Source organism: Heteronotia binoei, chromosome 16 (assembly GCF_032191835.1).
Source record: "Heteronotia binoei isolate CCM8104 ecotype False Entrance Well chromosome 16, APGP_CSIRO_Hbin_v1, whole genome shotgun sequence".
Taxonomy (NCBI): Eukaryota; Metazoa; Chordata; class Lepidosauria; order Squamata; family Gekkonidae; genus Heteronotia; species Heteronotia binoei.
Window position 1 is genome coordinate 52741765 of NC_083238.1, and position 23646 is coordinate 52765410.

General features: G+C 45.0%; 1 protein-coding gene across 3 annotated transcripts in view; it reads left to right on the forward strand.

Moving 5' to 3' along the window:
* Positions 1-23646, forward strand: part of GULP1 (GULP PTB domain containing engulfment adaptor 1) — a 307489-nt gene that overhangs the window by 88738 nt on the left and 195105 nt on the right. For all 3 annotated transcript variants that reach the window (XM_060257245.1, XM_060257246.1, XM_060257247.1), the window contains exon 2: positions 20296-20429. The gene's annotated coding sequence lies outside the window, so the exon portion shown is untranslated. The remainder of the gene's footprint in view (positions 1-20295; positions 20430-23646) is intronic.

A 23646-nucleotide genomic window follows, 5' to 3' on the forward strand; every position in this document is an offset into this window, starting at 1 on the left:
GAAGACATGAAGGCCTGGCGTGACTTTGTCCATGGGGTCACGAAGAGTCGGACTCGACTGTGCGACTGAACAACAACAACTAGTCTAATAGGAAGGTCCTCCATTCCTTAACGGTGTAGTGCAAGAGTTCTGTTCCAGGTTTGCCAAATCCGTATTACGGACTCATCATTGAGCACTGTTTGCAGCATCGTAAGTGCCAGACTGGGAGGAACAAAGGGACTTAAGAACATAAGAACTTAGGATAAGCCATGTTGGATCACGCCAGTGATCTAGCAATTTGGGAGGGAAAATGCTTTGGTACAATAGATACCATAGAGCAGGGGTGTCGAACTCATTTGTCACAAGGGCCGGATCTGACATAAATGGGACTTTGCAGGGCCTGGCCATGTGTGTAATAAAATGTAATACCGGGTAGTTGAGATATAAACTATATAAAGGACACAAACACACACAATTAAAGATTTAAAAAAAAAAAACTTAAAAAACATGCTTAAAACATTAGCACTCTTACAATATTTTGTTTTAACAATCTGACAACTCTTGTTCTGAGGAGCCTCGGCCAATAGAAGGAAGAGAGGCTTGGCTCAGTAGCTCTGCTGTGCAATTGAGAGATCCTGGCAAAGAAAGGGAGGAGCCTCAGCCAATGGAGAAAATAGAAGCCGTGCTCCATAGCTCCTGTGTGATTGAACAAGCCTGGCAAAGCAAGCTATGATGCAGAAGGAAGCAAGAGAGGGAGAAGGAAGCAGATGACAGCCAGTTGCTTGTGGGCCTGATAGGAGCCCTCCAGGGCCTGATTCAGCCCCCAGACTGCATGTTTGACCCCTGCCATAGAGTTTTCCCTCCCAAATTGCTAGAGCATCTGGGAAAATCATGGAGTTTTCCTGGAAGCTCCTAGAGCGGCTGGCACGCGACTTCGCCAGCACGATGATGTCACTGCGAGTGATGTCCAGTGCAGTGAGCCCAATGCAAGTTAGCAGGTTGGGAACCTTTGGGGCCTGGCCCGGGAACTTGGCAGCCCTACATATGACTTTGTTAGGGCTTTAAACATAGAAAAATGATTTCAGAAAACAAAATTTAGAGTTCTTTTAAAATCAACAAGTCTCTGGTCGTAGCGACACATTAAAACCATGCGGGATGTTCTAGTGTATGGGTCCTCGATGTCCTTGAGCCAGCAGGCATCTTTGTAATTTTGACACAGTGTGTTGGGCACAGACCCAAAATAGCTGACACAGAATGCCTGCTGCAGGCGGTGAAACCAGCCACAAAAATGGCTGTCGCATCTTACTTCCAGTCATGCAATGAAGACCCTTGTGCTGTGGTAGCAGCTCCAGCCACAAGAGTGTTTTTAAATCTCTGCGCAGCCAATCAGATCTTGAATGGCCAATCAGAAGTCTTGCTGGGCAAAAGCCTCACTGGGTCCCACCCACTTTCCGAAAACGTTCAGTGGGCATCAAGAAAGGTGTTGAGGGGCAGACGGTGAAGTAGCGATTAGCCGGGCTTTTTTTTGTAGCAGGAGCTCCTTTGCATATTAGACCACACACCCCTGGTGTAGCAAATCCTCCTGGAGCTTACAGTAGGCCCTGTAAGAAGAGCCCTGTAATCTCTTAGAGGATTGGCTACATCGGGGGGCGTGGCCTAATATGAAAGGAGTTCCTGCTACAAAAAAAAAGCCCTGGAGATTAGAATTTGGATTTATGAGTCAGTTATAAATGGAAGTTTGGAGGCAGCGAGATTCGCTAAGCAATGCAGGAATCAGGGACATGGCAAGTCAGATAGTAAATTGTTTTAAGATTAAAGCCAAGCTATCATAGATTGCCTCTGGAGAAAATTAAAAACTCCTCTCGCTAGTTAGTATATGCCTGTATCATCATATGTTTTAACCACTGCCCTCGGGACATAATTGACATGCAACACAGACAGCTGCTTATAAAGTTAAACATCTGTTCCTTATTTAAATGTGTAGTTTGAAGTTGGCTGCTGGGTGATTTTAATGTAACTTCAGCGTGTTTTGTTGATTCCTAAGGCATCGGGATCCCTGTTGAGAAAAAAAAAGATCATTTTTTCCCCCTTTCCTTTTCACAACAATAGGTTACAGAACATAGAGTTAGAAAAAGTATTTTAATCTGGCAAAGGTTTAAATAACACATCGCAGCTGTTGGCCTTTTACCTCATTTTTCACATCATTGGGAAGGAACGTCTTTTATCATGGATAGGGTTGACAGGCTGAACCCAGCAACTGGTGGGCAGGTTGGGAGCGGGGGCACTGGGGGGGGGCATGGCATCATTGACATTGCTACATTACTTCCTGGTTTATCACAGAGCTTCAGGCATTTACCATAGAGTTTCAAAGAGTTTCCAGGTTTACCATAGAGTTTCTGGTGATTCCTAGAGCTATGCTTTGTCACTTCCAGGTTGTATCCAGAAGTGTCCTAGTGACATCGGCAAAGTCACTTATTTTCTTTTAATGGAGTCTGTTAGTCAGAGGTCAGGTCAACCTATTGATGGGCCCCTGAAAGCATTTATTACATTACAGTCAGAGAGGCCCCAGCGATCATGAAGTTCGGACCTTCTGAGAACAAGAAACTCGGTTTGAAACCACTTTTCAGTGTTTGTCAGTCTCCTGTAAGCTCTTTGAGGATCGGCTACATCAGGGGTGTGTAGGCTTGCCAATCCCCAGCTCCCAGCAGGGGTTCTTCTGTTTTCCCAGCCAGTATCATAAACCCCTGTATAAATCGATGGTGCAGTCTCATTTGGAGTACTGTGTGCAGTTCTGGTCGCCGCACCTCAAAAAGGATATTATAGCATTGGAGAAAGTCCAGAAAAGGGCAACTAGAATGATTAAAGGGCTGGAACACTTTCTCTATGAAGAAAGGTTGAAACGCTTGAGACTCGTTAGCTTGGAGAAACGTCGACTGCGGGGTGACATGATAGAAGTTTACAAGATAATGCATGGGATTGAGAAAGTAGAGAAAGAGGTACTTTTCTCCCTTTCTCACAATACAAAAACTCGTGGGCATTCGATGAAACTGCTGAGCAGACAGGTTAAAACGGATAAAAGGAAGTACTTCTTCACCCAAAGGGTGATTAACATGTAGAATTCACTGCCACAGGAGGTGGTGGCGGCCACAAGCATGGCCACCTTCAAGAGGGGTTTAGATAAAAATATGGAACAAAGGTCCATCAGTGGCTATTAGCCACAGTGTGTGTGTGTGTGTGTATGTATGTATGTATATATATATATAACATTTTTTTGGCCACTGTGTGACACAGAGTGTTGGACTGGATGGGCCATTGGCCTGATCAAACATGGCTTCTCTTATGTTCTTATGTTCTTAAATTCCACTTCTTTATGGGTCTTCTGTGTCCAGCTGAACGAAATATCGCCATGTATTTATCCGTGCCCTAGGGTTGCCAGCTCCAGGTTGGGAAATACCCAAAGCTTTCAGTGGTGGAGCTGGAGGAGTGTGGGGTTTAGGGGATGAGAGGGACTTCAGTGGGGTTCAATGCACAGAGTCCACCTTCCACGGCAGCCATTTTTTTCCAGAGGTTGCCCAGAAGAAGAAGAATTGCATATTTATACCCCGCCCTTCTCTCTGAATCAGAGACTAAGAGTGGCTTTACAATCTCCTATATCTTCTCCCCCCACAACATTCAACATCTGCCAGAGCTATGGCTGACCCAAGGCCATTCCAGCAGGTGCAAGTGGAGGAGTGGGGAATCGAACCCGGTTCTCCCAGATAAGAGTCTACACACTTAACCACTACACCAAACTGGCTCAGAGGTCAGTTGTAATCCCAGCAGATCTTTAGCTACCACCTGGGCATTGGCAACAATGCTCCCTCTAAGCTGCGGAGTCTTGTGAGCAAAATTCTACTTTGTGAGCTCCTGGCATTAAAGCTGTGAGCTACTGCATAAATCAGTTTGCCTCTGGGGCCCTCCTTCCTGAGCAAAGACAAAAATGTGTGAGCCGGAGGCTAAAAAACTGTGAGCTAGCTCATACTAACTCAGCTTAGAGGGAACACTGGTTGACAACCTTACCCTGCCCATGTGGTTGTGATACGCATACACAACTTTATAAAAGTGAGAACCAACTCAGGAACTTTAAAAGCTGGAATTTTAAAAACAAGAGCTTTTGCTTGACAAAATCAAGAGTTAAGTGCTATACCCATTAACATTTGGACATCCTATTATTTTTTGAGTCGTAATCATGATCGCCCGATTAACAGAGTAATAAATGTGGATACTTAGAACCAATTCAGAGCAAATGGAGTGTTACTCTTCGGAATTACCGGAGTTGTACACTCAACGAACGAAATCTACTTTTGAAAAAATGAGTCGTGATTGAACCAAGTGGGTGTCACGGGGTGGGGGAGGAGTCTCTCTTCAGCAGTGTTAACGTAAGGCCCGTTGAATTCACTGCTCATAATGAAATATTGATCTCTCCCTTGTTGCAGTTGGTGTGCCACAAAAGTGCCTAGGTGGTTTTTCTATACGTGAAGATAGCCGCAGCTGAGCCATAATTGGGGCTGTCGTCTTCAAGTGTTCATTCCTGACAATCCATTTTATTTTGTCGAGTCACCGTAGCGGGTCTTGCAGACGCCAAAATCAGCAAATTGTGCTTGGCAGCAGAAGCATAAAATTGGGGAAGGCCTGGAGTGAAACATGTACAGATTTACAGTCGAGATGATTTCAGTTGCTGTTGTTGCAGCAGATGTGACCAACGACCATAGGCCTCTGGAGCCTAGTGAAGGAATTTTGGGTGCAAAATGAGTGCATCAATTTAAAATTATAGAATATATATATAAAACTGTCAGGGAAGTATTCTGATGACAATCCAAAAGGCAGTAGAATGGTGACTGGCAGGGGTGGAATTCTAGCAGGAGCTCCTTTGCATATTAGGCCACACACCCCTGATGTAGCCAATCCTCCAAGAGTTTACAAGGCTCTTCTCTGTAAGCTCCAGGAGGATTGGCTACATCAGGGGTGTGTGGCCTAATATGCAAAGGGGCTCCTTCTAAAATTCCACCCCTGGTGACTGATAGCTGTTGGCTGAACTCAGACAGCCAGTCTGAGCCAACATAGGGATGGTCCCCAGGCGGATTAAAAAAAAATAAGGTGAGACAGGCACAGTTGCCACCCGTCCCGCTCTCGCACTCACCCCATCCTCCAGTGTCTCTGAGATGGATGATAGCTACCACTTGGGAAATAACAGCATGGGATCACAGTTCATCATAGAAACAATATAGACAACCAAACACTGTGTTATACTGACTAATGAAAGAACATAAGAGAAGCCATGTTGGATCAGGCCAAGGGCCCATCCAGTCCAACACTATGTGTCACATAAGAACATGAGGAGCCATGTTGGATCAGGCCAATGGCCCATCTAGTCCAACACTCTGTGTCACTTAATAACATAAGAGAAGCCATGTTGGATCAGGCCAATGGCGCATCCAGTCCAACACTCTGTGTCACATAAGAACAGAAGAGAAGCCATGTTGGATCAGGCCAGTGGCCCATCCAGTCCAACACTGTGTCACAAAAGAACATAAGAGAAGCCCTGTTGGATCAGGCCAATGGCCCATCCAGTCCAACACTCTGTGTCACACAGTGGCCAATATATGTGTGTGTGTGTGTGTGTGTATATATATATATATATATATATATATATATATATATATATATATATATATATACACACACACACACATATGCATACATATACACACACACACAAATAAACTATGGCAGTTATAACAAGGTACAATGCAAAGCTGACTAGGGGTAACTTTTTAAAATTTTAATTTAGAACTTAAGTCTCAATGCCACTTAGGTGCTTAAATTTATATGGCGCGAGTGAGTCCTGAACCTAATCTGTTGCAAAAGCCTTTGATAAAAGTTTTACTAACATGTTAGCCAGCATATCACCTGGATGCTAGCATCCCTAGGTCCTGTATAAGATGAAACAGAAAGCAAGCAAGGGCCAAAGAGGCTCAACATCTAATTCGGGGGTGTCAAACTCAACTGTTATGGGTGCCGAATGTGACCTAAATAGACTTGGTTGGGCCTGGGCCATGTGTATACCTATTTCAGATGAGGTACAAGAGATATAAACTTTTTAAAGGATACAGACAAACATGATTAAAGATTTTTTTAAAACTTAAAATAAAACATGCTTGAAATACTAGCACTTGGTCTTAAAGGTTCTCCCAGGGGTCCAGGGAACTGGGCAAAGGAATCTTTGGCTCTTTCCCTCCCTCCCCAGGGGACCAGGAGGGGGAGGAGCCTCAGCCAATGGAGAAAATAGAGGTCTTGCTCGGTAGCTCCTGTGCGACTGAGCAAGCCTTGCAAAGCAAGCTGAGATGCAGAAGGAAGCAAGAGAGGGAGAAGGAAGCAGGGAAGAGCCAGTTGCTCAGGGGCCTGATAGGAGCCCTCCGGCGGCCCCTGGGCCACATGTTTGATACCCCTGATCTAACTGATGGGGGAAGGCAACTGCCAAGTGTCAGAGAGAGAATTTTCTTAACTCTTTCCCTCCCAAATCCTCTTGCATGAAGAGTTACAATATTAATGGGGATGGAGGATTGCATTTCAAGCTGGGGTGGTGGTGATGGTGGTGGTGGTATCTCTTTTCCTCTACATAGATGGAAGTATTCACCAGCTGACTTGCTGTGCTTCCAGCAGCCCAGCAAGCCAGTCTGGTGGGGGGGAGCACTCCTCTGTCCTTCCATGGCTTCTGGAGAAGTCCCTGAGGTGTGAGAGGGAGCATGCCGGCCACATATACACCCCAGTGAAAGAGGCCCCTTCCTTCTTGAGCCAGTTTGGTGTAGTGGTTAAGTGCGCGGACTTGTATCTGGGAGAACCGGGTTTGATTCCCTACTCCTCCACTTGCACCTGCTGGAATGGCCTTGGGTCAGCTATAGCTCTCACAGGAGTTGTCCCTGAAAGGGCAGCTTCTGTGAGAGCTCTCTCAGCCCCATCCACCTCACAGGGTGTCTGTTGTGGGGGAAGAAGATAAAGAAGATTCTTCTTCTTCTTCTTCGCCGAGCCCATGCCTCAATGAACCAGTGACACTGACTGAGACACTTCATGCTACTTTAGTGTTCTTATTGTAGTGAACCACAGCCAATAACTGGACTAAGAGCTCCTTAAGAAAGTTTGGACGCGAGGGGAAACCATGAATGTTTTGAGAAGCCCCCGGAATGTATGTGGGGGAATGTACCCAGTGCAAGAATACAGCAACAGTCTCACGGCAAACACGTTTGCGCCTGTGTGCATTGAGTCATCTGCGCTTGTGGAACAAATTGGGGTTAGGCGGACACAAAGCACTGGCTTTGTTTGTCGTATTGGAACGGAAAATATTGTTAGGCATACAGAATGAAGTGCGGAATTTCATCCTAATTGGAATGGAAGAGTATAAGCTAAAGGGTTTTTTTGTTTGTTTGTTTTGTCAGACCTTCAAGTAGAGGTAAAAATAGAAGGTTTCATTTTATTATCTAAATACTTGCAGTCCAACGCTTTAGAATACCTGCATCTGGTTGTTTTGTTAAAAAATATTATGGGAGGTAGACTTAATTTTGTGCAGGACCTGTAGGAAAACGCTTCTAGTTCTCTCCAAATATGGAGAAGTAAGGTTAACACTTTCCAGATAATACTGTCTTTGCCCAAAAGGTAGACCCTGGACTAATTTTCCACTAATCCTGGTTTAGCCCTGTTCCTGGGTTGACATTCTACACTAGAATCATAGAGTCATAGAGTTGGTTTCTCTGATTCTAGTGTAGAATGTCAGTTTGGGGACAGGGCTAAACCATGATTAAAGGTCTAGTGTGAAACTGGTCCAGGTGTTTTCTCCCCAGATGTGCTTTCAAGAAAAAAAGAGGATTGTCTTACATTTACACACAAGTTACAATTTTATTTGTTTTAATTTTTTAATTTTTGTTAATTTATATTCCGCCCTTTTCCATGAATGGGCTCAGGGCGGATAACAACAAAAATTAAAACAAAAGCTACAAACTGAAACCATAAAATACAATGCAAAAGACAGCATATATATCACAGCTGCAGTTTCCATTGGGCACTTTCTATGTACCAGTAGAGCAGTAGACCCAAAGATGGAATAACAAATTAAGATTAGATTAGAATAAGAGTCCACACTTAACCACCACACCAAACTGGCACTCTTCGAATAAGATGGCATCACAAGCATGTGTGTTTCTGTTTTGCTATCAAGTCACAGTTGATATCTATGTGTGTGTATAGATATATATTGGCCACTGTGACACACAGAGCATTGGACTGGATGGGCCACTGGCCTAATTAGAGGGGGGGGCGAAGTATTGCTCACACCTAAAGGCCACTGGCCTGATCCAACATGGCTTCTCTTACGTTCTTAAGTGACACAGAGTGTTGGACTGGATGAGCCACTGGCCTGATGCAACATGACTTCTCTTATGTTCTTATGTGACACAGAGTGTTGGACTAGATGGGCCATTGGCCTGATCCAACATGGCTTCTCTTCTGTTCTTATGTGACACAGAGTGTTGGACTGGATGGGCCATTGGCCTGATCCAGCATGGCTTCTCTTCTGTTCTTATGTGACACAGAGTGTTCGACTGGATGGGCCATTGGCCTGATCCAACATGGTTTCTCTTATGTGACACAGAGTGTTGGACTGGATGGGCCACTGGCCTGATGCAACATGACTTCTCTTATGTTCTTATGTGACACAGAGTGTTGGACTGGATGGGCCATTGGCCTGATCCAACATGGCTTCTCTTATGTTCTTATGTGACACAGAGTGTTGGACTGGATGGGCCATTGGCCTGATCCAGCATGGCTTCTCTTATGTTCTTATGTGACACAGAGTGTTGGACTGGATGGGCCATTGGCCTGATCCAACATGGCTTCTCTTATGTTCTTATGACTTACGGCACCCCGTAGGGTTTTAAGACGAGAGACCTATCAGAGGTGGTTTGCCATTGCCTGACCCTGAGTAGAAACTCTGAACATTCTCGGTGGTCTCACATCCAAGTACTAACTAGGGCCAACCCTGCTTCGTTTCCTAGACCTGACAAGATCAGGCTAGCCTGGGCTATTTAGGGCAGGGTCAAATGTGTGTACAGTCACAAAAACATTTTGTACATATGTCTTTTAGTGAAGTTGTCTTGTGTTCAAGGTTATCTTTCTTGGGGATCGTGCTTGAGAGCTAATCAGAAGCATCAGGGGTGTCGAACTCATGTGTTATGAGGGCCGGATCTGACATAAAGGAGACCTTGCAGGGCTGGGCCATCTGTGTCATAAAATGTAATGCCGGGCAGTGTTCCCTCTAAGCCAGGGATGGCCAATGGTAGCTCTCTACAACTCCCATCAACCCCAGCCAGCATGGCCAATGGCTGGGGCTGATGGGAGTTGTAGGCAAAAAACATCTGGAGAGCTACCATTGGCCACCCCTGCTCTAAGCTGAGTTAGCGTGAGCTAGCTCACAGATTGTTAGCCTCCAGCTTACAGATTTTTGTCTTAGCTCAGAAAGAATGACCCCAGAGCACAGTCATTTATGCAGTAGCTCACAACTTGAATGCCAGTAGCTCACAAACCAGTAGCTCACAAGACTCTGCAGCTTAGAGGGGACATTGATGCCAGGTAGCAAAGATACAAACTTTAAAAAGGAGACAAACAAACACAAAGGTGTTTTAAAAACTTAAAAATAAAATATGCTTAAAACATTAGCACTTGTTGGTCTTAAAGGTGCTTTCTTTGTATTTCTCCCATGAAATCTAGGGAACTGGGCAACGGAAGCTGTGGCTCTTTCCTTCCTTCCCCAGGGGACGAGGGGGAGGAGCTTCAGCCAATAGAAGGAAGAGACACTTGACTCAGTAGCTGTGCTATGTGATTAAGAGAGCCCGGCAAAGCAAGCTGTTTCTCCCCCGCTCCTCTCCAAGGGAGGAGCCTCAGCCCATGGAGAAAATTGAGGTTTTGCTCTGTAGCTCCTGTGCGATTGAGCAAGCCTGGCAAAGCAAGCTGTGATGCAGAAGGAAGCAAGAGAGAGGAAGAAGGAAGCAGATGGCAGCTAGTTGCTCAGGGGCCTGATAGGAGCCCTCTGGGGGCCTGATTCGTCCCCCGGGCCGCATGTTTCACACCCCTGTTCTAGATTCTTTCAGAAAGACGAGCTATGGGAAAGTGGAACTCCATTAAGATTAGGTGAGGGTATTAACGGGGTTGAACGGCAAGGATCCTCTGGCAGGTGTACGAAAGATGAGCTCATGTTCTTTAAAACACTTTAGGTGTGAGCAATACTTCGCCCCCCCCCCCCTTTAATTATTTTGTAGGTGCTAAATTGTCGGCACCGCACTATGGTTGTCTGAAGGACGAGAAAGTTGGACATCTAGTAAAATTATCTTTTTTTACCTTTGCCCCAGCAGTACCATTAAGCAAGATCTACTGCGGCTCTCTGTGACAGGGGATGCATTCGTAATTGTGATGACCGGAAATATTGTCTTCAGCCAAGGTTGAAGCTACATTTATACAGTGTGACCGGTCGCAATAATCTATTGATGTTGGTTTTAATGAAGGACATGTGTGGAGTGCCAGAACGGTACTAGGAAAGGATGATTGGAACAGCTCCGTGCAGAAGAGTGTGGTCTCATTAGTGTGTGTGGTGGAGGGGCATACAGTCTCTCTCCAACATGCCTCCTGCACTAAGATTCATCACTGGCTGTTTGTATCATGATTTTAAGCTCTTGGTGCTGAAGAGTGAACAGCCAGCAGCTAACCCTGGATGATAGCACACTGGTGGTTGTGTTTGGTTGTAGGAAAGCATCCACTGTGTACCATTTAGTTAGGAATGGTCCATCTAGTGGTCCATCTAGTCCAGGATCCTGTCTTGAACAGTGGCCAACCAGTTCCTCTGTAGGATCAACAACAGGTCATAGAGGCCAAGGCCTTCCTAAGAACATCAGAAGAGCTCTGCTGGATCACGCCAGTGGTCCATCTAGTCCAGCATCCTACCTCACACAGCAGCCAACCAGTTCCTCAAGAGGGCCAAGAACAGGGTGTAGAGGCCGAGGGCTTCCTAAGAATTTAAGAAGAGCCCTGCTGGGTCAGACCAGTGGTCTATCTAGTCCAGCATCCTGTCTCACACAGTGGCCAACCAGTTCCTCTGGAGGGCATTAAGGCTGAGTCCTTCTTAAGAACATAAGAAGAGCCTTGCTGGATCAGACCAGTGGTCCAACTAGTCCAGCATCCTGTCTCAAACAATGGCCAACCAATCCCTCTGGACAGCCCAACAACAGGGCATAGAGGCTGAGGCCTTATCCTGATGTTTCCACCTGGCATTCGGATCCAGAGGTTGGTGGCTTCTGTACATGGAGGTTCCCCTCTGTCTATGGCTGTTACCCCCAGATGGGCCTCTCCTCCAGGTTGCTGAAATAGGAAGTCAGTAAAATGAATAAAATACAGTAAACTAAACTATATGAAGGAGTCAGCGAAGGAAGCCCATGAACTAGAAAACTCAAGTCTTATAGATGTTTGCAGAATGGGAAATTAAAATATTGCCCAAACAGGCCCGTAGTTGATAGAGAAGTTAGCAAAAATTGAGTGCTATAATTCCCTATTAGAATGGTTTTGATATTTACAATGCTGCTGGCAATTTCCCCCCCTAACACAGGAACTTTTCTGTAGAGTCTAAGCAGAAGCCAAGCAGTTCTAACAGATTCCAACTAGCAAGGCCATGTTACCGTTGTTACAAGTACCAGTTAAATAACGAACCTATCCTCCAATAAATAGCAGCCGGAACAACTCAGCCTAACCTGAGCTTGTTAGATCTCAGAAGTTGAGCTGATTAGAACATAAGGACATAAGAGACGCCATGTTGGATCAGGCCAATGGCCCATCCAGTCCAACTCTGTATCACACAGTGGCAAAACCCAGGGGCCATGAGGAGGTCCAGCACCAGGGTCAGAACTCTAGAAGCCCTCACAGTCTTGCCCCCAAGCACCAAGAATACTGCCCCAGACATAAGAACATATGAGAAGCCATCTTGGATCAAGCCGATGGCCCATCCAGTCCAACATTCTGTGTCACGCAGTGGCCAAAACCCAGGGGCCATCAGGAAGTCCACCACCAATGTTCCCTCTAAGCTGCAGAGTCTTGTGAGCAAAAATTCTACTTTGTGAGCGATTGGCGTGAAAGTTGTGAGCTACTGGCATTAAAGTTGTGAGCTACTGCATAAATTAGTGTGCTCTGGGGCCACCTTCCTGAGCTAAGACAAAAATGTGTGAGCTGAAGGCTAAAAATCTGTGAGCTAGCTCATGCTAACTCAGCTTAGAGGGAACAGTGTCCACCACCAGGACCAGAACTCTAGACGCCCTCACACTATTGCCCCCCAAGCACCAAGAATGCAGAGCATCACTTAAGAACATAAGAGAAGCCATGCTGGATCAAGCCAGTGGTCCTTCCGGTCCAACACTCTTGTGTTACACAGTAGCCAAAACCAAGGGTCCATCAGGAGCCCTCCCGCTGTTGCCTCCAAGCACCAAGAACACAGAACATCACAGCCCTTGACAGAGTATTCCCTGTATGCCTTGTGGCTAATAGCTACTGATAGACCTCTGCTCCAGATTGGTCCTGGTTAGTACTTGGATGGGAGGCCACCAAGGAAGTCCAGGGTCGCTATGCAGGGGAAGGCAATGGAACACCACCTCTGGATGTCACTTGCCCTGAAAAGCGTATGAGGGGGTGAGGATAATTCAGTTGCATCTTGACATCACTTTATTATTATTATCATCTCCATTGAGTAATATTAATGTAGGTGTTCTTTGTTGAATATATACTTTCCATTAGATTTGAGTCCAGCAGCACATTAGAGACCAACAACATTTTTCAAGCTATAAGCTTCCAGGAGCCAAAGTTCCCTTGGTCAGGTATCTTTGAGAGCCAGTTTGGTGTAGTGGTTAAGCGCATGGACTCTTATCTGGGAGAACCGGGTTTGATTCCCCGCTCCTCTACTTGCACCTGCTGGAATGGCCTTGGGTCAGCCATAGCTCTCTTATCTGGGAGAACCGGGTTTGATTCCCCGCTCCTCCACTTGCAGCTGCTGGAATGGCCTTGGGTCAGCCAGAACTCTCTTATCTGGAAGAACCGGGTTTGATTCCCCACTCCTCCACTTGCATCTCCTGGAATGGCCTTGGGTCAGCCATAGCTATTGCAGAGTTGTCCTTGAAAAGGCAGCTGCTGTAAGAGCTCTTTTAGCCCTACCTACTTCACCAGGTGTGTGTGTGTGGGGGGGGGAGGTAAAGAAGATTGTGACCGCTCTGAGACTCTGAGATTCAGAGTATAGGGTGGGATATAAATCCAATATCATCATCATCTCCTTCTCCTTCTCTTGAAAGCTCATACCCTCCCCAGATCTTCCCTGAAGATAGCTTCAGATGGGTAGCAGTGTCAGCCTGAAGCAACAGAACAAAGCTTGAGTCCAGTGGCACCTTTAAGACCACCAAAGTTTAATTACAGGTATGAGCTTTTGCACTCATGCATACTAAGAAGTATGCATGCTTGCAAAAGCTCATACCCAGAATTGGCTGTTTTTTCTGCTGGAGCCCGCAGGAGCAGAGCTCCACCTGGGTTGGCCACAGCTCCGCCCCGTGGCAGCCACATGTTCCCAGGCCAGGTGGTGTGGCCTAAAATACAAATGAGTGCCTGCTGGGCTTTTTCTACCAAAACAAAAAGCACTGCCCAGAATTAAACTTTGTTGGTTTTGAAGGTGCCCCTGGGCTCAGACTTGGTTCCCAAAAATCTTCTTGGTCTCTAAGATGCTACTGGACTCAAAATCTGACTATTCCACTTCAGACTAACAGGGCTACCTTGAGATTTTTTAAAAAAAAAAATGTTTCAAAACTTCCCTTTGCTTTTTGTATTTTCTCCTTTTAAGTTTTCCGGAGGCTGCTGTCACCGTGCTGCTGAGAGCAGAACGGCTTGCTAACTGGAAGTTGTTGTTGGCCCTTAAGTATTCTCTCTGTTTTATGTTTACTGCGGTGTTTCATATGTTCTACTGCAAAATATGCCGCTTCCTTGAACTCTTGATTTTTTTTCTGTGAAAGGCTTAGAATTGATTGCTTTCAAGGAGATGTCGAGTTGTAACGTATCGCTTTTTCTTTATCAAATACTCCGTACAATGAGTCTCGAGGCACAAACAGGAACGCAGCATCTTTTGATGCAGTATAGTCTTCGGTTCGCTGTGAAAGGCTGGGGCTTCAAGAGGGTTTCAGCCTTTCTTTTTAAGGTACTTTGCTGTCTTGCTTTTCTGCACTGATGTATGAGGGCCAGAGTCGTCCTCGCTGAGTGCCTTCAGGTGTTTTCTGGTTGCCAAACTGCAGCCTCATTTGCTGGTTTTCCAGGCATTCAGTCTCTGGGGTGGCTTTGTTTGTTTGGTTTGGTTTTTTTCCTTACTCCTCATACTCTCCCAGCCTGTGGGTGAGGTGGCGTGAATTCAGACTGTACTTGGCCCCCCACTGTGTTGCTATGTTGCTTTGCAATGTTGTTGCTCAGTTTCATCTGCATTCCTTCCATCTGATATTGATCTCGTCTGCCCCCCCCCCCCCCCCCCCCGTTTAATTGCAGCTACATCACCCTGTACACACGCGGGGAGCCCAGGAGTAGACGACTTTGGTGCCATCGATAGTGAACTATTAATTCAGTGTAAATTGAGATATTGAATTTTAATTGTTGATATTGTGTTAGATATATATTGATGTAACCCAACCTGATGGCCTGCTTGCCAGCGGAGGGAGGGCTGGAAGTCAGATGGATGGATGGATAGACGGGTGGGTGGACAGATAGATAGATAGATAGATAGATAGATAGATAGATAGATAGATAGATAGATAGATAGATAGATAGATAGACAGACAGACAGACAGACAGACAGACAGACAGACAATAATAATAATAAACAGATAGATAATGATGATGAAGACAGACGGATGGATGGGCGGGCAGATGGATGGACGGACAGACAGACAGACAGATAGATAACAATAATAATATACAGATAATGATGATGAAGACAAACAGTTAGACGGATGGATGAACAGACAGACAGATGATAGATAGATAGACAGACAGATAACAATAATAATAATAAATAGATAGATAATGATGATGAAGACAGACAGACAGACATAGATAGATAGTATTGTATAGTGGGTTCCATGTACTGATGAGTTGAAGGATAAGTGATATCAAGCTCTTTAATAAGTACAGCATAGTAGGTTGGCTGCACTACAAGACTGAGAACTGGGCCAATGGGGCCAAACTTATATACATCTCTGGGTTCCTGCACAAACACGTTATTGGGTCATTCAAACCGGTGGGGGCTTGTGATTGGTCCAGGGCGGCAGAGATTTGGATCCTGCAGCTCATTGTCCCCAAGCTCAGTCCGTATGGCTCCAATGAGCCAGGCAGGAACACCCAAAGTCTTCTTTTGAGTCCACATGCATAACTGATAGATACAGTGTTCAGATCTTTTCTATCCAGGAAAGACTACAGTTGTCTAACTAGATGAAACTGGATAAAGGCATCCACGTATCGGTGACAACCCAGCCCAAATGCAACATTGATTTATTGGCTACTACTTTTCTTTGAACATGTCCATTGATCAATTGGAGGGGGATTAAGTAGAGATTCTCATTTTTAAAAGCCCAAAACCTTAGGAGCTTTTTTTTTTAAACACGCTTTTGTGTTATTGGCCTTCTCTAGCCTGGGAAGGAGGCAGCTGAGAGGTGATATGATCACCATCAAGTATTTGAAGGGCTGCCATATAGAGGATGGTGTTTTCTGTGGCCCCAGAAGGTAGGACCAGAACCAACAGGTTGAAATTAAATCAAAAGAGTTTCCGGCTCAACATTAGGAAGAACTTCCTGACCGTTAGAGCGATTCCTTAGTGGAACAGGCTTCCTCGGGAGGTGGTGGGCTCTCCTTCCTTGGAGGTTTTTCAACAGAGGCTAGATGGCCTGTGAATTTAGGGGGAGGTGTTTGTGAGTTTCCTGCATTGTGCAGGGGGTTGGACTAGGTGACCCTGGAGGTCCCTTCCAACTCTGATTCTGTGATTCTATGATTCCCTGAAAAGGCAACAAGAAGGCGATACATTTTCCCTTCAAAACAAATTTATTATTAACACACGCTTATAAATCTCAAAGGAATAAACTTATTTTCTTGCTTTTCTTTTTTAACTTTCCTCTGCCTAGAAGTGAAACCTAGGAAAACCTCTCTCCCCTTTAAAAACGGGGTTTTAGAGCAATATGAACTTCTAAGATGCTATTGATGCAAAACAGGAAAAGGGAGTGCTTGGAGCCACAGTAGGGGAAAGTACAAGGGGAAGATCCTCTGAAACGTACGCTATGAATAGTAAGGGAAATCATTAATTATCCTCTTGTTCTTTGCTTGCAATTATCATGAGCTGTCATAGAGAACTATGGGAACTCAGAGGACTGTGTAGAGTTTCCAAGAGTACTCAGGAGGGAACGATAATTGTCCAAATAAGTTTTAATTGTCTCCAGATAAAAGAATTGCCATCCGAGGGTGTGTTTAGTGATGTGCAATTGTGCCTCTGCTCGAGAACGTAATTCGATTGCACCCTTGAAAGGGGTTGTGAACAGCAGTGCAAACTGTTTCCTGCCTTCTTGCAAAACGAAGTCCTTTCTGCTGTCTTTTTCCTCCCCCCAGCTGCTTCCCAAGAACGCTAATTTAATATGCTTTCTTTCGTCGCGTCGATCTCTTGATCCTGCGGGGATGAGGGGCAAAACGTGCGTTCCTACTGTAGCACCCCTTCCGCAGCCAAAAGCCATGGGGGTTGCGAATTTTTGAAACTGGCTTCTAAACTCTGTGCATTCTTCGCACGGCTGCCTGGGAATTGTAGCATGACAGAAGTTCTGAGAACCTACCAAACGGACACTTCTAATTACACAGGCAGGAAAGCAGCACGGCCGCCCACCTGGATCTGTTCAGCAAACTGTGAGCATGTGGTAACAATGGCAACCTGGCCAGATTCTAGGGTTGCAAAGTCTCCTGCAGCCTCTGGCGGGGGACTGTTAGAAACTCTATGGTTTTCCCGGACGCTCTAGCAGTTTGGGAGGGAAAACTCTATGGTACAATAAGTACCATAGAGTTTTCCCTCCCAAATTGCTAGAATGTCTGGGAAAACCATAGAATTTTCCCAGAAGATCCTAGAGTGGCCGGCGTGTGCTGTCGCGGGCACTATGACGTCACTGTGAGGATCAAACTGCCAGGATCAAACTCAGGTCGTGAGCAGAGAGTTTGGACTGCAGTACTGCAGCTTTACCACTCTGTGCTGTGGGGATCTTCAGATCTAATTTACTTAAATGAAATGATGGGAACTAGTATTTTTTTCCCCTATAAAGTTTATTTTCTTGAAACAGCAGAAACCCTCCCTGCGCCAAAGTAGTTCTTTTTGACACGTTAAATTTTGTTCTCATTTCTATGTCTTCCTCAGACCTGTTTTCCTTCCCATCCGATACGTCTTTCTTCCCTGTGGATTAATTGCGTAAATGATTCCGACCAATCAGAGCTCATGTAAAATCGTTCTGCTAATCTGACTTGTTAGCTCTCTCTTTCTTTCAGTAGATTGCACACACTTGAAATGTCATTCCCCATTAGAGCCTTAGTTGAATAAAGAAATCCTTGGGTAAATGAAGAAAAATCCTGTGCAGATTTGCACCTGCCGTTGATGGACTTAGACCAGAGTCCCTCTGCATGAGTTGACGCTGTGGAATACTTTCTACAGCAGTGCGCTGGTTGGTTGAACGAGAAATGTTAATCAGATGCTTAATTCAAAACTCGTTTTTTGTATTACAGAAATACTAAATCATTCAGCTCTTACTGCCAGCAATCATTTATATTCTGTAAACACCGTATAACCCTTGTATATCTTATTCATGTTTGGGAATAGGAAAGTAAATTTGCTTGAATAGGAAAGCTCTGGGGTGTGCGGGGATGTGTGTTGAAACTTGATGAGATGCCTGTTATAAAGTGGCATTGAGGTAGATAACCCTTATGAAAACGAGACACTCCCGAACACTCTCGAACCACTTTCCCTTTTAAAACAGTTTAGGGAGCAGCAGTCTTTTTATTAAACTTCGAGAAGGTCAAGTCAAGAGACGTCCTGAGGTGGTTTGCCGTTGTCTGCCTCCGCGTCACACCCCTGGCATTCCTTTCTGACGTTTGCGTGCAGGGCTTTTTTGTAGCGGGAACTCACAGGGTGGGTGTGAAGATAAAATTGAGAAGGAGGGGGAACCGTGTAGAAAGGCAAACTAAAAATGGGCATGGTGGGGTTTTGATTTTACTGGCGAGTTCCAGCTGTCTTCTGACACCTTGTGAAGACCCATAGGCATGGGCAGCTTCACATGCACCTGAGGCATCTCAAATTGTGCCACCCCAAACTGGAGCAGCCATATCCCGATCAGATGCTCCCGTGCGATGCACCTATATATTGCACGGGGGCGCTTTGGCACATTCACACGGCTGTTGTGCATCACCTCCTTAGTGGAGTTTGAGTTTCTTTTTTTCCCCTTACATTTTTAGTAGCCATGCGATCATGCACTTTGAACAGTTTTTTTTTTAAAAAAGGATACCAGTGAGCGCCTAGAGCAGATGGATGGGTTCACACCACCAATCTGCCTCACTAGTGTGCTCCCACGGATGGAGTGCGGCAGAAGAATTTGCTACCACTTTCCAAGTGTTTTTGCTTTGCAACAAGGTCTTTGGAACTTTGAGAGAGGCTTTCTTTTCGGTTTCTGCTTTAACTCCCAAGCATAGGTTTTTGAGTTTCACTGACAATCGTAGTTTAGAAGGCAGGAATGTACAATCAAGTTCCTGAAATCATTCCATAGACAAGGGATCACTCCTCTCTTAAGAATTATCTCCCTTTTCATTGAGCAGGGATTACACCTCTTGACAAGAAATTCTGTCCCTTCTCGGCTTGAATGGGGATCTTCTGTGATCCTCTCATTCCTCTTTGCCTCCTTCCCAGTCCTCAGTCAATGCTAAACTGTCTCTTCTTCAACTGTCATTTCTTAACTGATACTTTCAATAGAGTTCTGTTTGAACACCCTGTCACTCAAAGGTTCTCAGAATCTGCTAGGCATTAACTTTTGACAGTCCATCATATTTATTAATAAAGCAAGCTGGTGAATTAGCATTCTGGCCTCATAGTTTCTTTCCATAACTACTTTCTCTAACCATTTTTGATAGAAAGGCATAGTTTTCTATTAACTACTTATTAATAAAGGCTCCTCTCTGTATCTTAGTACACAGCTGTCAGGGTATATTCTGCATGAATAAAAATTGAACCCACTTATGATCTGTGCCAAAAGAGTACCTATAATTATTTTTATCTGTGTATTTGCCATTACAGTAAAAATCTATATGTGTCTATGGATAGTGTGATACACTGTTTTAAAATGGTGTTCAGAGTCTGTCTGGTATTTTTTTTTCCGACATGGATAAAAAAGTGTATTTGAAATGCCACAGGTGGTTTTCATTTCAGTCTAATTTATAGCTTAATATTCCCTAAATTTTCACAGTAAATAGTGCAGCTGTTTACCTTTAGACAAGACAAGATACATTTGGGGCCCACTGCTGTGCGGTCTCGACATCAGCGTCAAAATGTTGTCTGTACATGGAGAGATATGGAGATACTGAAGTAAAAGGAGAAAAAGTGATTAGCACACTAAGGGTCAAATTTGTCTCTCATTGTGGAATTCTATAGAGTTCTGAAATGAAATGCTGTGCGGTCTCGATATCAGCGTGCAAAGAAAGTTTAAAGTGAGTGGATCACCTACAGGTAGTGCTGAAAATGTTCTTTTGTACTTTTAATGTTCTGAAAGATCCTGGCAGAACAATCCCCAGGTTAAAAAAAAATATCCATTCTAAGGCTGAGTTGAGCACTGCAGACTGTCTTAGTGTGAAAGATACAGCGACCCTACTGGATACCAGGGGTAGAATTCTAGCAGGAACTCCTTTGCATATTAGGCCACACACCCCTAGTGTAGCCAATCCTCCAAGAACTTACAAAAAAGAGCCTTGTAAGCTCTTGGAGGATTAACTACATCAGGGGAATGTGGCCTAATATGCAAAGGAGCTCCTGCTAGAATTCCACCCCTGCTGGATACAATTAATAATCCCTCACATCGGTAGCCTAAATAGGAAAAGTTAACAAAATCAGAATAATGGATTTGCTTTGGTGACACACCATCTATTTGGCTGACTTTTCCCATTTGATACTTGCAGCATATTGAATGCAAGAAACTGGACCAAGAGAAGATAAAGACATGAGGTCAAATACGATGGCGAACGAGTGATCTATTTTCCCATGAAAACGAGCAGCTTACTCTAACCCTTGGTGAATATTTGGGCTCATCACGGTAAGAGTTTGTGTTAACCATTTTTTAAAAAAAATGTTGTACAACTGCTGTACTGCAGTAGACTTGAAAATCATGATGGCGAGCGTGAGGAGAGAGCTCTTTAATTGATTATAGCAGGATTTGATTAATCCCCTGACTGGCAAAATAGTGAACCCCCCCGATTTGTCTTAATAACTGACGAATGAATATTTAAACTTCCTCCTTTGAAAAGCATTTTATTACGGTGAGTGTCAGATGAAGTAAAATCTTTGGTCTGTACTGTTAAGAACGTAAGAACATGAGAGAAGCCATGTTGGATCAGGCCAGTGGCCCATCCAGTCAAACACTCTGCGTAGGATCGCCATTCCCCAGGTGGATGACAAAAGATAATCCTAAGGTTCTGTGATGACCAGCCTCCAAACCAAAAAAACAAATCCTTAAATTCATACAAAATGATTGTATAGTACAGGGGTGGCCAGCGGTAGCTCTCCAGATGTTTTTGCCTACAACTGCCATCAACCCCAGCCAGCATGGCCAATGGCTGAGGCTGATGGGAGTTGCAGGCAAAAAACATCTGGAGAGCTACCGTTGGCCACCCCTGGTATAGTATTTTAAACATTCTCATAAACTTTTCTCATAAACATACCTTGAGAAACCGAACACCTGGTGTGAACAAACAGGAAGGACACAATCTCAAAATGTTAGATAGATAGATAGATAGATAGATAGATAGATAGATAGATAGATAGATAGATAGATAGATAGATAGATAGATAGATAGATAGATAGATAGATAGATAATTTTATTTGTATCCCGCCCTCCCCGCCGAAGCAGGCTCAGGGCGGCTAACAACATCATACAAATTTCAATTATACAAAGAAAGCAAAAAACACAAAATTACATTTAAGCATTAAAATTCTGATTAGGTTTAAAAATTAGTTAATTAAGTTAATAAAAGTGCTAATACTGTTCTTTTAGGATGGCGGTTATCATTAGCAATTTCTTTCTTCGTCAGCGAAAGCCAGTCAGAAGAGGAAGGTCTTGCAGGCCCTGCGGAATTGTTCAAGGTTCTGCAGGGCCCGCATTTCCTCTGGAAGTTGGTTCCATAGGCTTGGGGCTACAGAGGAGAAGGCCCGGTTACGGGTGCATTGCAGCTTCACCTCTCTCGGTCCGGGAGTAGTCAACAAGTTTTTTCCGGCTGACCTCAGTGCTCTCTGGGGTTCATATGGGGAGAGACGGTCCCTAAGGTAGACAGGTCCTCGACCATATGTTCATAGTATACAGTCCCACGTAGATGACAATCCATCCTCAGGAGCAAGTGGACTGAGGATTCCCTTTGTATGCGGAAGGACGGATTGTCATCTGCGTGGGACTGTATTCTATGAACATTTTGAGGGTTAGAGGTGGGGACACGACATCTTCAGTGTGATGACATCACCCAGAAGTGATGTTGTTGTGCTGTGACATCCCTGTTTGGTGGCAGAGTTTCCCTCACTGGCCAGGTGGACAGTGGTAGATCAGCCCCCCAAAACAGGGGAACCCCCCCTGGGACCTGGAGGCTGGCAACCCTACCTCTAGTTGATCCAGGTTTGGATGGGTTTATAGCCAGGCCCAGAGACCATCCCCTCAGAATTTGTTAAATTCCTGTGGGGAATCCCAGTGCCATGTGTTAGGTGGGTAATTGTGATGGAGAATAGCAGGGCTTTTTTTTGTAGTAGGAACTCCTTTGCATATTAGGCCACACACCCCTGATGTAGCCAGTCGTCCTAGAGCTTACAGTAGGCCCTGTAATAAGAGCCCTGGAAGCTCATGGAGGATTGGTTACATCAGGGGTTTGTGGCCTAATATGCAAAGGAGTTCCTGCTATATGGCAAGCCCTGGAGAATAGGCTGTGGGCTGGTGTCTTGCCACTCAGTGTGGCTGTCGTCTTCTGGAAGGATGGAGGCTGCTCAGAAAACCACACTTGAGCAGAATAAAAACGCAGGTTTGTAATGTAGCTGCATGTGGTCAGGGAGATACATGAACACTGAGTGTGAGTGTTACCTATTTCCCATTTGGCAGAAGTCCACACAAAAATAACTGGAATATGTGACAGAGAAATCCTCCTTTTACCTCATTCCTTTGATAAAGGAGCTGCTACCTCTGTAAGCTTCGGAAAACCTGGCAAAATAACACAAGAAATATAAGGTACTTGGGGGGGATAAGTCATACAGATGGGCTGGCGAATTAGCAATTCAAGCAGGCAAAACAGTACCAAGCATTCAGTTCTACTAGTCTCTTATTAAGAGACCACTATTCAGGGTGGAGGAATATATTTCACTAGAGTGCAGAAGGCAAGAATCTAAAGAGGTGCAGAACAAGAGGGTAGAACAAGCAGAGGCCGCGGTCAGACGCACCATTTAATCCATCAGCGAGGCGCTCCTGTTTTGTCCGTCCTTATTTGAAACGCCAGACATCCCAAACAGAACCCACCTTGCAGAGTGCCTGTCCCATTGACTGATCAGATGGCGCATCCTTTGCACACGCACATAAACAATGCTGCTGATTGGGTGAACCTCGTAGGGACTATTTTCTAGAAGCATGGACTAAATAATGATTGTGTCACAAAATTCAACCCCCCAAAATTAAAAAGAAACATGTGCAGTTGCTCGGAATGCGTCTGTTGTAGTGCTTAAGGCACCCAGGAGCCTCTGCTGCCTTTCACTGATTCTGTGGTTACGCGTGTATCGCTAAGATTTTTAAGAAATGGCGCTGATCTGGGATGCAAACTGTGACGACTTGCTAACGCTGGTGTGATCAGACAGGGAAAATCCGTTTTTGGCCCGTCATCAAGCATTTAGGACCGGATTTTATCCAGCGGCCCCGTGGCGCAGAGTGGTAAAGCAGCAGTACCGTGGTCTGATCTCTTCTCATGACGTGAGTTTGATTCTGGCAGAAGCTGGATTTAGGTAGCCGGCCCAGGGTTGACTCAGCCTTCCATCCTTCCAAGGTCGGTCAAAGGAGTCCCCAGCTTGCTGGGGGGAAAGTGTAAAAGACTGGAGAAGGCAATGGCAAACCACCCGGTAAAAAGTCTGCCATGAAAACGTTGTGAAAGCAGCGTCACCTCAGAGTCGGAAACGACTGGTGCTTGCACAGGGGACCTTACCTTTCCTTTATCCACTATCAAAAAAGTCCAACAGTAAGTCGCAGCATGACAGGATACCCCCAACTCATCAACTACTCCCAGAGGTTGTCGTA